This window comes from Bradysia coprophila, unplaced genomic scaffold (assembly GCF_014529535.1).
Source record: "Bradysia coprophila strain Holo2 unplaced genomic scaffold, BU_Bcop_v1 contig_313, whole genome shotgun sequence".
Lineage (NCBI taxonomy): Eukaryota > Metazoa > Arthropoda > Insecta > Diptera > Sciaridae > Bradysia > Bradysia coprophila.
The window spans coordinates 535,319-548,495 of NW_023503572.1; the positions used below are offsets into that span (position 1 = coordinate 535,319).

Genomic DNA, 13,177 nt, shown 5'->3' on the forward strand with positions numbered 1-13,177 from the left:
GATAGATTAGGTGGGTGGAATTTATATTTATAGACTCCTGCACCTTGGCCGCCAATGGACCTGTTGAGCGTGCCCACGTATTTTTTGAACATCTATCAATTCGATATTATTGGTAGAAATCACAGATGGAGCTGCTGAATAGCATTCTTTGAAGTTTTTTTTTTTATGTCATGATGGTGTTAACACCTCAGAAATCATTTTTAGTTTTTTAGATGAAACTAATAGCAGACACTAATCATCCATGATTAGGAAAAATCCATATGAGTATGTTCACACCGGGAGTCGAACCCGGGACCCATAGGCCGTGAGTCCATTGCTCTACCGATTGAGCTAACTGGACCCCCCCTCGTAACAAAATGTACTATTCATGATTGCATTTTTACGAACGAGAGATCGACGACAATTTTTCCATTGAAAAGTAAAAATTTCTCCTAAATAAACGCTTGTTCTGCCGCCAGTTTTTCCATAAGTGGTTTGGCAATTGCATTTGTAGCGAAACAAAAAATGAGTCCAAAAAATATTGAAATAGGCAATGCTGGTAGTGCTTTTCGGAATATTGCCTGAAGGAGCAGGGCTAGGGTAGTCCCTGCGAATGGACAGAAAAAAAACGTCAGCTGGTTAACTGCTTGTTACAAAGAAAAAATCGGTTGACTCACAATTAGTATAGCTACGAAACAAGCGGTCGTCGTATTCCAATCACCATAGCTTGACGCTTTACCGACTAGCACTGAATAGAAAATGAAATCAACGAGCCCAAGTTTAATGTCACCTGAAATTTGAAATTGAAATAAAAATTGTGGCGCTGCAAACCTCTATTCGTTCTTCAGGTTCTGGTTCATAATTTTGTACAGGCTGTGGTTGTGTTGTTACGATGTGATATTGAGCTGGCCGATTTTGATCGCCTGTGGTATTTGCTTGCACTTCAACTTGACGACGTTCGCGTCGCTCCATCCCTGGACGTTTTCACCATCTGGGTATAAAACACACCTTTTTGATCGTTGGTATGTAACGTAACATACTATTTTTTGCAGGTAACGATATGTCCGACATCATTAACTATACAAACACCAATAAAGTCACAATAACACGCAAAATCAAAAAGAAAAAACTCAAAATTTACCGTCTCTGTTCGCAAAATATCTCACAAGAGGCGTACCTTCTCCAGAGTTCTGCTGTTGTGGAGGTTGTTGTGGTTGTGGTGATGATGGTCCTGATTCTTGTACATCATTTCTGTTAGTTAAAGCATCTCGATGACCTGTACCCATGTATGAGTACATAAAGGTCGCTGTTAACAGAAGCATCATAAGACGTTAGCCGAATTTCATTTTGTTTTACTTTCAAACATTTCACATACATGAATAGATGAGCGCCGGATGTGCTGTTTCAACAAGAATCCGAAGAGGTCCACGAGGTGATAGTACAGCAACCAAGTCTTAAAGAAAAAGAATTCGAAACACAAATTTTGGTTTTAAAGACAGGATGAACATGTGTTGGATCAGTTGTTTATTAATCACTCACCCCAAATAGATATAACAGCGAGTACAATCCAAGTGGTCTATTCCGGTAAATATTTGATGAACACCAATGCCATCAGTGGAGCTACGAATGTCAAATAAGCTTGTTGCAATCGTAATAAACCGTGCCAATGTATCGACATCACAATAGCAACTCCGAAATTCCACATTATTAGCAATGCAGTAAAATAATCCATTGGAATGTTGTAGGCGCGGAGCAGTTCCCTACACGAATTGGGTTCTGTGACAGACCTTAGAACAACATTATGAACACTTACTCCAAATACAGGTAGCTGAAGAAAAAGAGCAATATAAAGGAAGACAGTATCAACCAGCCGTGTATGACTTTTAGCATCGTTTCTTATACAAAACAATTACCAATATTGTAATCAACATTATCACAACCATTAAATAGTTTTGTTTCAAAGAAACGTAATGGTTATGCTTATGTCTCTCTGCTTTTTCAGCAATGGACCGTGCTTTCTTTGATGAATCATTAATATATGATGCAGCCATGGTATCCCGGACGGTAACATCCCACAAGAGTGATCTCCCATGACTCCATTTTAGTAGTAGGCTCTGCAAGTGAACGACACGAAAAATTCTTGCTCCATCAAAATATTATAAAAAATTTAATTTATTGATGGAAATTGAGCCTTAATTGTTTGAATTTACAAATACACCGGTTGCCAATAGTCTCTTTATAATACTGTGGCTAATGGCACCGGGTGCTAATAGTCTCTTTATTATACTGTGGCTAATGGCACCAGGTGCCAATAGTCTCTTTATTATACTAATGCTAATCGCACCCGGTGCCATTAGCCAAAGTACTATAAGCAGACTATTGGCACCCGGTGCCATTAGCCATAGTATTATAAAGAGACTACTGGCACCCGGAAAATTTAATTAAATTTGTAGAATACTAGGTAATTCATCCTTCTACGAAATGAAATGTAAAGCCGTTTTTTGGATCATAGGGAACTCATCTTTTTACGAAATGTTGCGTAAAGGCGGATTGTTCGATCCTGAGGAATTCATCCTTTTACGAAATGTAACGCAAGTTCGGGTTGTTCAATGCTAGGAAATTAATCCTTTTACGAAATATAACGCAAATGCATTTTGTAGAATACTATGGAATTCATCCTTCTACGAAATGTAACGTAAACGTGGATTGTTCGATCCTAAGGAATTTATCCTTTTACGAAATGTAACGTAAATGTAGTTTTTTCGATCTTAGGGAATTCATCCTATTGAGAAATGTAACGTAAAGGCGGATTGATTCGTAAAAGGACGAATTCCCTATGATCCAACAAAACGGCTTAACGTTTCATTTCGTAAAAGGATGAATTCCGTAGTATTCTACAAAACGCATTTACGTCTCATTTTGTAAAAGGATTAATTCCCTAGTATCGAACAACTCGTCTTTAAGTTATATTTCGTAAAAGGACGAACTCCCTAAGATCGAACCAACTACCTATACGTTACATTTCGTGAAAAGATGGATTGTGTACAAAACAAGTTTAATTTTCAAAATATCCACATTTTTTATTCAAATATTTAATTTTTCCGGGTGCCAATGGTCTGTTTATAGTACTTTGGCTAATGGCACCGGGTGCGATTAGCATTAGTATAATAAAGAGACTATTGGCACCTGGTGCCATTAGCCACAGTATAAGAGACTATTGGCACCTGGTGCCATTAGCCACAGTATAATTAAGAGACTATTGGCACCTGGTGCCATTAGCCACAGTATAATTAAGAGACTATTGACACCTGGTGCCACTAGCCACTGTATAATTAAGAGACTATTGGCACCTGGTGCCATTAGCCACTGTATAATTAAGAGACTATTGGTACCCGGTGCCAATAGTCTCTTTCTTAAATTTTCCGGAAAGCTTCGAATGTCTGCATGACAAATCATTCCCACTAAAACTGACACAGGTGGCTTCTAGTTGTGTGATGATTATAATATTTCAATTGCTGTGGTGTATCACACGGCTTAAATTGACATCTCATATTTCTTTAAAATTAAAATTATCGAGTTTTTCGTCTTGTTGCTTTTTTCCTTTCATGTTAATCGCATAATTTTTGTAGACCCGAAATTGGTACACGCTCATTAAAGAGACTTTTGCTCTGTGGATATTTCTGCAGAAAAAAAAATCGTTTTACATTTCGAACAAAGATTGAGTTTTCCATTTGTGTGGAATGTGTGTACATTAAGTAAATTAAACCGTGCAACTACATCGAAACTGTCAATATTCTTTGTGTTTTCAATTTTTCTCCTAATCTTGACTTGACTTGAACATAACAAATTGGTACCTGTGCACATACCCGGTAGAGCTTGAACGATGCAACGTTGCCATATCATCGTTGAATGAACTCCCTTTTCGCCCCCCCCCTAGTTTACTGGTGTGCACACATCTTGTCACAAGACCAGATTTACGCAAACCAGATAACTGTGTTTTCAATTTCTCTCTCTTAAATGATGATAGATAACACATTTAACTGTTTTGAGATAAAATTATTGTTCCATTTGTTGTGAAAAGTTGAAAGTTAGAATGGTTAACGAATAGTTTAATGCGGGGCGTTTTTTCGTCCTTTTTTTCCTAACAATATTATTGTGTGTTGTGCGGATGGCTTATTGATCGTTATTTTTTTTTAACAACCTGAAGTCAGCCAATCGAGCCGCTTGCAACACAAAAGAGACCATGGGCAATATAATTCCAACAAATGAAGATCGTAGAAAAAGTAAGCATTTATAAGATTCTTCATGATTTGTCATGTCGTAGTGATGGCCATTTTTCTTCAACTATATTATTATCATTGGTCATTTTAGAATACGAATGTGAAATTACTGTTGACAACCATCCTCCATTTGTTTTAATGGCTGCAAATTTACAACAGCTAAGGAGGTTGTTGACTAAATACAGTAGTTTCAAAGACGATGAAAACCCGCCATGGATTTTCGACTCGCAAAGAAGACTAGTCTACGACAATGCAACATTCATAAGTTTAGAGAACAGGAAATTTTTTGCGATGTCTTCTAAGTCACCTGCTGACTGGATATTACTCGATCACGAAATTATTGAACTCAACTATCAACAACTCGAAACACCGACAACTGAGAATTCCGATGAGACTTCTTTGATAAAGCTTGCATCGAAAACACTCCGTAAGTTTTCTAAACTTTTCTAATTCACGCCATAAGTGCGCCTTCCATTTCAAAACATAACGCATATCAGGACTTTTTAACTCATAGTTTTTGACATTAGTTACATGAAGTCAGCGGTATTTTGTTCAACTGCCAGTTAGAAAAATTTTAATTTTTGGTGGACTTATGGCGTGAATAGTTTTATTATTCACTATTTTAGTTTTTTTTGTTTGATTCCCATTCTCATTTAGCTTCTTGTCTCCCACAAGATTTGGGAAGCTTTTTTGCAATTGTGTATACGTTAAACGATCTACTCAAAGCTATAATCCCTGACTATGCAAGGATTGTAACATGTTTTATTAGTCTTTTTTACTATATCTATTATTCGGCAAAGGTTGTCAAACAAATTTTCAAAAAAGTAGATTTTATGGTTTTTTGAGTTTTTTGTTCTGCGTTACTTTTATTTCAGTTTTTACACTTATCGCACTTTTATTAAAAGCTAAAATTGATTCGTATAAATTTATGTTGAAGGCATGCAACGCGACAGTAAATTTAAACAACACAATGAATAACGATTAAATCAACAATTAGACGACGCCGATAAAGTCGAAATAAAAATGAGTCACTTGCATCAACTTAGTATTTTGACTCGAAACGTTCAATGAACCTAACCAATAATAATATCAATGGCCAGCGGCCACAGTCAAACAATTCACTGAAAATAGTGAGAAAAATTTAGCGAAGAAGGAAAAACAAATGTGTGATAACTTGGGTTATATGCGACTGAAACGGATAAAAAAGGTGAAAATGTAAGAGGAACTTTACGATGGTCCGCCTGCCAATCGTTGTCTGTCCTTTTCGTTTGGACAAAACCATCATAAATTCACTCCTTCACACCGTCAAACAGAGGCAATCATTCAAACGGCAACGCTACTCCTCCGCTTGACAGTGGAAAAATGAATTGGACCGCTGAACGATTGTTCACTATCTACATCTCCACATCGATTCTACTACAAGCATTGACCGATCAGGAAGACAGTAACATGATGCGCACGGAAAAAGATGAGGATCGTTGGATTTAAAATTTTCACAAGCGTCAAAAACGAACTCGATTATTGAAACGAACGTGGAAGTCACAGAGCAGTTGCATGGCTTGTGGCCGGCTTATAGTCATAGAAATTGTAAATCGATCATTAAATCGCCAGCATCGGCTAGAGTAACTGGCATCAAGGTGGTGAATCAATGGTCATAGATTCCGAAACTGAAACCGTTGATTGTTCAAAGGTGAGTGACGATATTTTTGTGATTTCAATTCGACACTGGGGCGTATTAGTACCTCGTAAAACCACGGTTTCGAAGTCGGACGTATGCAGTATTGCTTCTGCTCAAGACGAAAAACGTTCGAGCGTTCAACAAAAAAATGAAACTGATATCAAGTCGAGGTTGGACGGATGTGAGGTGCAAATGCACTCAAATCAATTTGATGGTCATTGTGTAGACCGTTGAGTAAGAATTGGAAAAGAAGTTCGTCTAGTGAAATATATCATTTCAGTAGTTTTAATATCGGGAAAAGCATGGTGAATAATTGGTTTCGAGAAGATAGCGCTTTTGTCAATACTAAATATACAAATTCATCATAATAAAGATTGTGCAGATACGAGGCACGACACGTCTATTTAATTGTAAAATCTGTTGACGGTAAGCAATTCCTATGAAAAAGCTTTCTCTTTCAAAGTAGAGGTTCTTATAGTTCAGGTTCAGACAGGGACTATTTTCAAGTGCTAAGACTATTTTAATTTTGAGGAAATACGTTGACCTTGAAAGCCTCTTTGAGTTGCCAATAAGCTTTTGAATCGTTAAACGGTTGCTATTTTACATTTTACCCAGTGGGTTGTCATTACGTAAATTACTCGTGCTAAGTGGTCGCCGTTATCCGAATAAACGGACGCCTTTTTCGTCATTTTTACAGTCCCTCAAGTAGCAAAATACAGCAAAGCCCGCAAATTGTCGCAAAAACTAATTTTTAACCGAATTCCAGATACACTGATCGGCCGCTGCTAATCGCTGAACGTAAATTCGACCTGAAGCTTTATGTATTAGTAACACCTATCAAACCGCTACGAGTCCTCGTACGAGTCTACATGCACACCGACGGACTAGCTAGATTCATATTGGGTAAGCCATCTTTCTGTTACACGCATGCCATTCACCTAAAAAAATCTTGTCCAGCTTAGCTGTAGTCTTTGTACGAATGTACTGTACAAATTCGCGACAAGTACATTATGTTAACGTAGCAGTAATATTTACAGCACAGCTGTATAAATGTACAGTTAAGCGAACGTTGATTCCCTGATCCAAAATTAAAAATTGTACAGAAAATATAGTCAAAATCCACCATTTTTCATTGTTATATTATTTAGTACGTTAAATTATATTAACTAAATTAACTAAATTGAAAAAAAAAATGGCGCTAACTGCGGCTAGAACCCATAACCTCCGACACTCTAGTCCACCACCTTACTCATGCGCCAACTCAGAACTTGTGTTTGGTAAACGATATGTCAAAGAGATCTTATAATATCGTACGTCTCCATAGTACTGTTTTTCTGAACATTAATGTTCAGCTGAGCAGTATTGTGAAATTGAACTTCAAAAGTTCTCATATTCTTATACTGCTGTGCTGTAATGTAAAATGTCAAAATATCGAAAATAATTGAGAAATACTAGAAAATTTTTTTATTTTTTTTAGTAGATTTCGTTAAAATTAATCCTAAATTTGTACCTGTACATGACACAAATTCCACCAATGGAGTGGCTTCTATTCTTAACAAAAATTACCCTACTCTATTTATCCAGAACCATGGAAACTTTGTTTTTTTTTTTCTTCGAAAAATGTGTTTTTTCAATTAGTAGTTTTCATTTATTGAAACTGATTGTCCGAACTTAGTCCAAACTAGGCATGCCCTGAAAGTACTTGACTTCAGCTTTCCAACGAGCGCACATTTAGCAGCCGTAAAATGAGTCCGAAAAACATCCTTTTTCGACCTTCTAAGGTCAGCCACTATCAACCAAAAGTGACTAGAGACTATCTGAAGCCTGCTTTGAGATCTAAGGGCAACATTTAAAACCATGTATATATCAATCATAGACGAAATGGGTCCGATTTGGATAAGTGGATTTTCAAAAGAATTCCTTACAACAACTTTTAAAGCCTTTTACCTCTTGAGAAAACGGATTGTATTAAGTTGTTGATATCCAAAATAGAATTTATCGTCATTTACAATTATTTTATTGATCAACAAGAAAACAGGACTTTCGTCGGCTTAATTTTCGACGTATTTAGTGGTGGACACAAATCACTGAGCGAGAAGTACCACTAAAATAATTTATTGTCGCCCATAAGACTATAACCTCAATATTACTAAGAATGAAAATGTCAGTAGTAACACAAAAAAATACTTAGGTTATGTTTATATATAGATCATCTTCATAGCCGATTGAAATGTCATCCACGTCAAGAAATGCTAATGAAGTCACAGTAGGCACTGCGTTTCTTTCGTAAAGATAAAGATAGATGACTTGTTTTCGTTGTATGAGTTAAAACACACAAAACAATCAATCTTAAGCGGTAGCTGTCATCACAAAAGCCTCCAAATTGGATATTTGTCAAAGTAGTGTTCATGCTAGGAGCAGTGCGTTGGCCATCCGCGTTAAAAAAATTTCATACACATGAATGAATGAACGAAACATTTAACGAAACTTAAGTGAGGTTACGTTTGAATAATAGTCGGTTCGTGCTTGGATCATTTTGTTCGGCGAAACCGTTGCAAATCTATAATTTGTTTACGAAAATAGTTATTTATGTATAACTCGGTGCGTTAATAAAACGTCAGTTGCACATAATCCGTCTTATTTACATAAAATCTGGTTTCTACATTTAGCGTACTTTAATAGAAATTTTACCGACCCTGAAAATAGTTAGTCATAAATTTTTTTGATGTGATTTCATCAAAGATTCCATCGCATAAGGAATATGAAATGCTTTAAATTGATATCCGGAAGAATAAAAGATGCGAGTAGAGGCATCAGAAAATCTGCTATATACAACGACAGCTTTTACCGTCAATTACACTAAAAAAAATCTTTCATTATTCCAGTTCATTTATTCACCGCTGAATTTATGAATTACGAATAAATCTAGAATTGTGTTGAAATGTCATGCAGTTTTTAGTCTTGATATTATGGAAGTTTCCACGACCTACATTCAATTTGAATTATTCAAACTGTCATTCGTTCAGCTACCACGACTTACATTCAAACTGTCATTCGTTCAGCTATATTGTACATTTTACATCTCAATAGTACTTTGGATCTGTCACAAATCATGTACTGCTCTGCTGTACAAATTCGCGACAAGTACATTTGGTAACTTAACAGTGCAGTAGTACATCTTAGCTGTACATAGTACTGTCATTCCGTTCAACATTCAACAATTACGTAGAATATACAGATATGCTGAAAACTAATGTTCAGCTATGTTGTAAAATGAACAGCAGAGTTACCATACGCAAATATTTTTTTTATAGGTGTTCTCCCGTTGAAAATTATTTTTACTGCGAGACTGAAATTTATCATTTACCAAAATAATGATTGTGTCTGGTTGACTTTGACATCAAAAAAAGATGAACCAGCAGCAGCAAAAGAAAGCTATTATAATTTCATAAATAATTTCCACACGATGTTTTCTGTTCTATTTTCGGTTCTTTTTTAATTTTCATCAAAAAGAATTGTTGTGTAGCATAAATAATGAGGTCAGTAACCTCAACATTCAACACCTCTTATCTTACGTTTATAGGCATTGCCAACAAGTAAATTTGTGCATTCAGATGTTCGGTTGTTGATTTATGCAAAAGATTGTGTGCACTTTTGCGTTGTAATTAATGACACAGTGATTTAGTGTGTATGTGAGTCAGGAGGAATCATTTTTTTCACACCCAAACAAAAATTCTTTTCAGTGAAATACAGCGCCAAATCGGACACCCCCAACGATCGCTACATGCACCTGACCAACTACAGCATCAACAAATTATCCAACAATTATGAGAGAAATGAAGATGCAAGCGCTTGCAAGGTCACAAATGGACATTGAAATCCCTGTGGACCCATCTGGCTGGCGAGGTATAAACACCGAACTACTCTGGGCAGCATTGCGTGATTTAGTGTTACGCACCATTTTGGCTGGTAAAAATTCCATCAACCACCTGACTAAAGTCAACATCGGCAGCAAATACAATTGTTTGACATTGACGCGATGTTGAATTCGGAACTGATACCTTGGCTGATCGAAGTGAATATATCCCCGTCGTTGCATTCAGCATCACCATTGGATTTACATGTTAAGAGCCATTCAAGCGCTGCTGAACACTGCGATGTTTCAGGTGCGTTGATGGTTTGAGATTTTATTTTGCGCTTGGATTCGATCTAATCTTTGCGATTATTATAGGTTCCACCCAGAATATCACTGGCGAAACAACACGAAATTATTGCTGAGCTTGGGCTTGACGGTCTTCTGTGTCACGATAAGCGAATATTCACCACAAGTATGTCAAAGGGCGACAAGTTAACGCACAACCATTTCACGAATCGTAGCATATAGCGTAGGGAAGATGTAAGTCACATGATGGCATACGATGAGGAGCAAGTCACAAAAATTCCGAAATTTTCTGTTGCAGTATGTGGATGACATTCTGAAAAATCTAACTGCCGCCGATGTCTTCTCATCACTGAGGATGAGCTTGCTCGAAGCGCGCCGTTCTATCGAAAGTCCTAGATATTACAATCGTTTACTGGATGCATGCGAATATCGATATGGTGGTAGTCAACGCGAGAAGTGCATTGCATTGATACGGAAATTCTGAAACCTTATCACCACAACCAGCTAAAAAGGTAATTGGAACTTTGCGATTTTGTTATTTGTACGCCTGTGTTGTGGTTTGTTTTCTCCACACTTTGTTACAACAATAATCCCTCTCATCAACGCACAACTCACAGTTTTTTGTTTAAACTGAATTTAAAAATTAAAAGAAAAAATCAACACACACAAGATTTATAATTTTAAATCGTGGAAGGAGTCTGGCGAGCATTTCGCGCTCGCGTTATCGGACTGTTCATTGTAAAATCAAGTGGAAACATCGGGCATAGGCTAATTTGTCGATCTAGAGCTGTTTTTTTTAGACATTTCCTTTATTTTTAACACCAAAAATGTTTTCATAGAGAAAGAGGAAGCGATTTTGTTGTTTTTGTTTTGTTAAAGATGAACTAGTTTTGAAAATCGTCTAGGGGTTAACCGACTAGAAGTAGTAGATTCGTGCTCGTTTGTACATTTTTAGTTTGACGAGTTTGTAGTTTGCGTCGAAGGAAGGCTCAAATTTTCGATAGGAAGACTTTAAGACCCATCTAGTCCAGCTCGGCGAAAAAAAACTTTTTAAAAATATCGGATAGAGTGGTTTGCTTGGCCAAAATGCATTTTTGAGAATTTTTGCAAAGTGAGCTCGTTTTTTGTCATTTTCAATGTCCAAACATGAACGTGCGATATTTTACTTGCGAAGCGCAGAGAAAATTTTAAATTGACCGCAAATGTAGTAATTTCTGTATTGAGCTGCACAGGCTTGAAATTCATTGTGTTTTGTTCATTCTATAAACTGCTTCTATCTAAGTCCCTATATTGACTTTCAATAAATGTTCAGCTTATGTCTGTTCACTTCACTATGTCGATCGCACATCTAACGAAACAATTGACCATATGTGTGTGCAAAATCTTTAACTTCAATCTTTTCATCATTTTACCTCCCTTTTTGCTATATTTATAGCAACCCAGACAACCCAGAACACATCGCATATTTGTGCCGGCGCTGTCGATAACACTTAGATGACGTCCCGTTCTTAAACTATAGTATTCCGTGCAGTAAAAAATTAGCCGATCGGTGTGTGTTTTAGATATTTAAATTTTAGTTTTCGATGTGGTTAAACATAGATGACTTATGAGATCGAAAATGCTGCGCTACAATTATTAGGCGAAAGAACTGCTAATTATTTTGATGTTGTGTGATTTAATTGCTGTAACCAACAACCAAGGGCCCTCTCGATAGAACAAAATGACAGATAAAAATGAAAAATCATCCATTGAATGTGTGTGTGTCGTTTTCGTGTACAGATAGCAACGTAACTTGAATTTGACATAATTCAAGTTACCTTGTTTATGCGCGAAGATTTTAAAATTATTATTTCTAACAAAAATGTTACATTCGAATGAAAAGTAGAAAAGCAGAAGTTATCATTCATATTTGGGTGATGGATGTAAGAGTAGGTGAGATTATGGAATTTAGATTGTTTTTATGAGTAAATTAGATCGGGGATGGATTGCAAAGATTCATTTTTGGTATGTATATCTAATGATGGGCTTGGTAATCATAATCTGGGTTTCTAAAGAGTGCTAAAATTGACAATAAAGTACTAATTAATATTTTAAAACAAATGTATTCAGGTTTTAGACAAAAAACTTAACCTAATTAAAATTTACATCGGAAAGGAAAATTTTATTACTGATGTGTAAAATGGATTAACTTGGTACATTTCGATCGCAAAAATTGTCTTTTATTATTTACGTTGTGCTGTTTTGCTATATGGTGCAATCTTACTTTTAAGTAAACAGTTAGAACCAATTTTAGTAATGATAAAGAGTGATCACATTCAATATTACTGGCCGGATGACCCATGTCACGAAATACTGGCTTTTCGATAAATTGTCGCATAATCCGTGCAATAAGCCGATCATAGAATTTGTTTTTGGAAAGGTCGCTCGAACCCAAAATTTTAATATGCAGAATTTCGATCCAATTTAAATATAAAAATTATTCTTTTACACCTCAAACCAGAACTTCAAAAATGACACGATAAATGTACGCATGAAATTGAACGCACTCTACGATTCTTACATTTAAAAAAGGAACAAAGTTGACGTTTTTTTATAGTTGTGTGGGTGAGATGATTTTTCATTTTTTTCGGCTCATAAATACTCTAGGTACCTCTATGCCAACAACCGTAACTTTAGTCGTTAAGATCAAATAAACGAATTCCAAATTATCCACACTAATTCTGCGTTTGTTGTTAATGCAGGACTCCGAGAGTAATGTGTCCGATTTGAAAGTTCAAATATCCGACGATGAAATCGATCAGCAAAAATTGAATGGCATCAGTAACTGTAACATTGAGGCTACGATAACAACCGTGAACATGGGCATATAACCAATTACGACAGTGAAATTCAATATTTTAACAGTCTCAAAACCAATCATCTTCATCATACAGTTAACGGAGTGACTGCAAAGGATTAGTGTTTAGATTACAGATCGTACGAACTAAGACTGACTCGCGAATTTGTGTTCGTTTGCAATAAAAAAATCTTTTTTTTTCTCGAATCTTAAGTGCTTTTCATTGATTGTTTGCGGTGGTA

At 36.2% G+C, this 13,177-nt stretch overlaps 1 long non-coding RNA gene and 1 pseudogene across 2 annotated transcripts; one reads left to right on the forward strand and one right to left on the reverse strand.

Annotated features, from left to right (window-relative positions):
- Positions 1 to 431: 431 nt before the first annotated feature.
- On the reverse strand, positions 432 to 1,895 carry LOC119079252 (annotated as a pseudogene).
- A 2,103-nt stretch (positions 1,896 to 3,998) lies between these two features.
- Positions 3,999 to 12,919, forward strand: LOC119079210. 2 transcript variants are annotated; one of them, XR_005088130.1, is made up of 5 exons: positions 3,999 to 4,262; positions 4,351 to 4,686; positions 5,197 to 5,949; positions 6,704 to 6,840; positions 12,841 to 12,919. It is a non-coding gene; the product is annotated as an uncharacterized LOC119079210 (long non-coding RNA). The 2 variants fall into 2 exon arrangements; XR_005088131.1 differs by lacking the exons at positions 3,999 to 4,262; positions 12,841 to 12,919 and adding an exon at positions 9,681 to 9,949 and having other exon boundaries at positions 4,472 to 4,686.
- Positions 12,920 to 13,177: the final 258 nt, after the last annotated feature.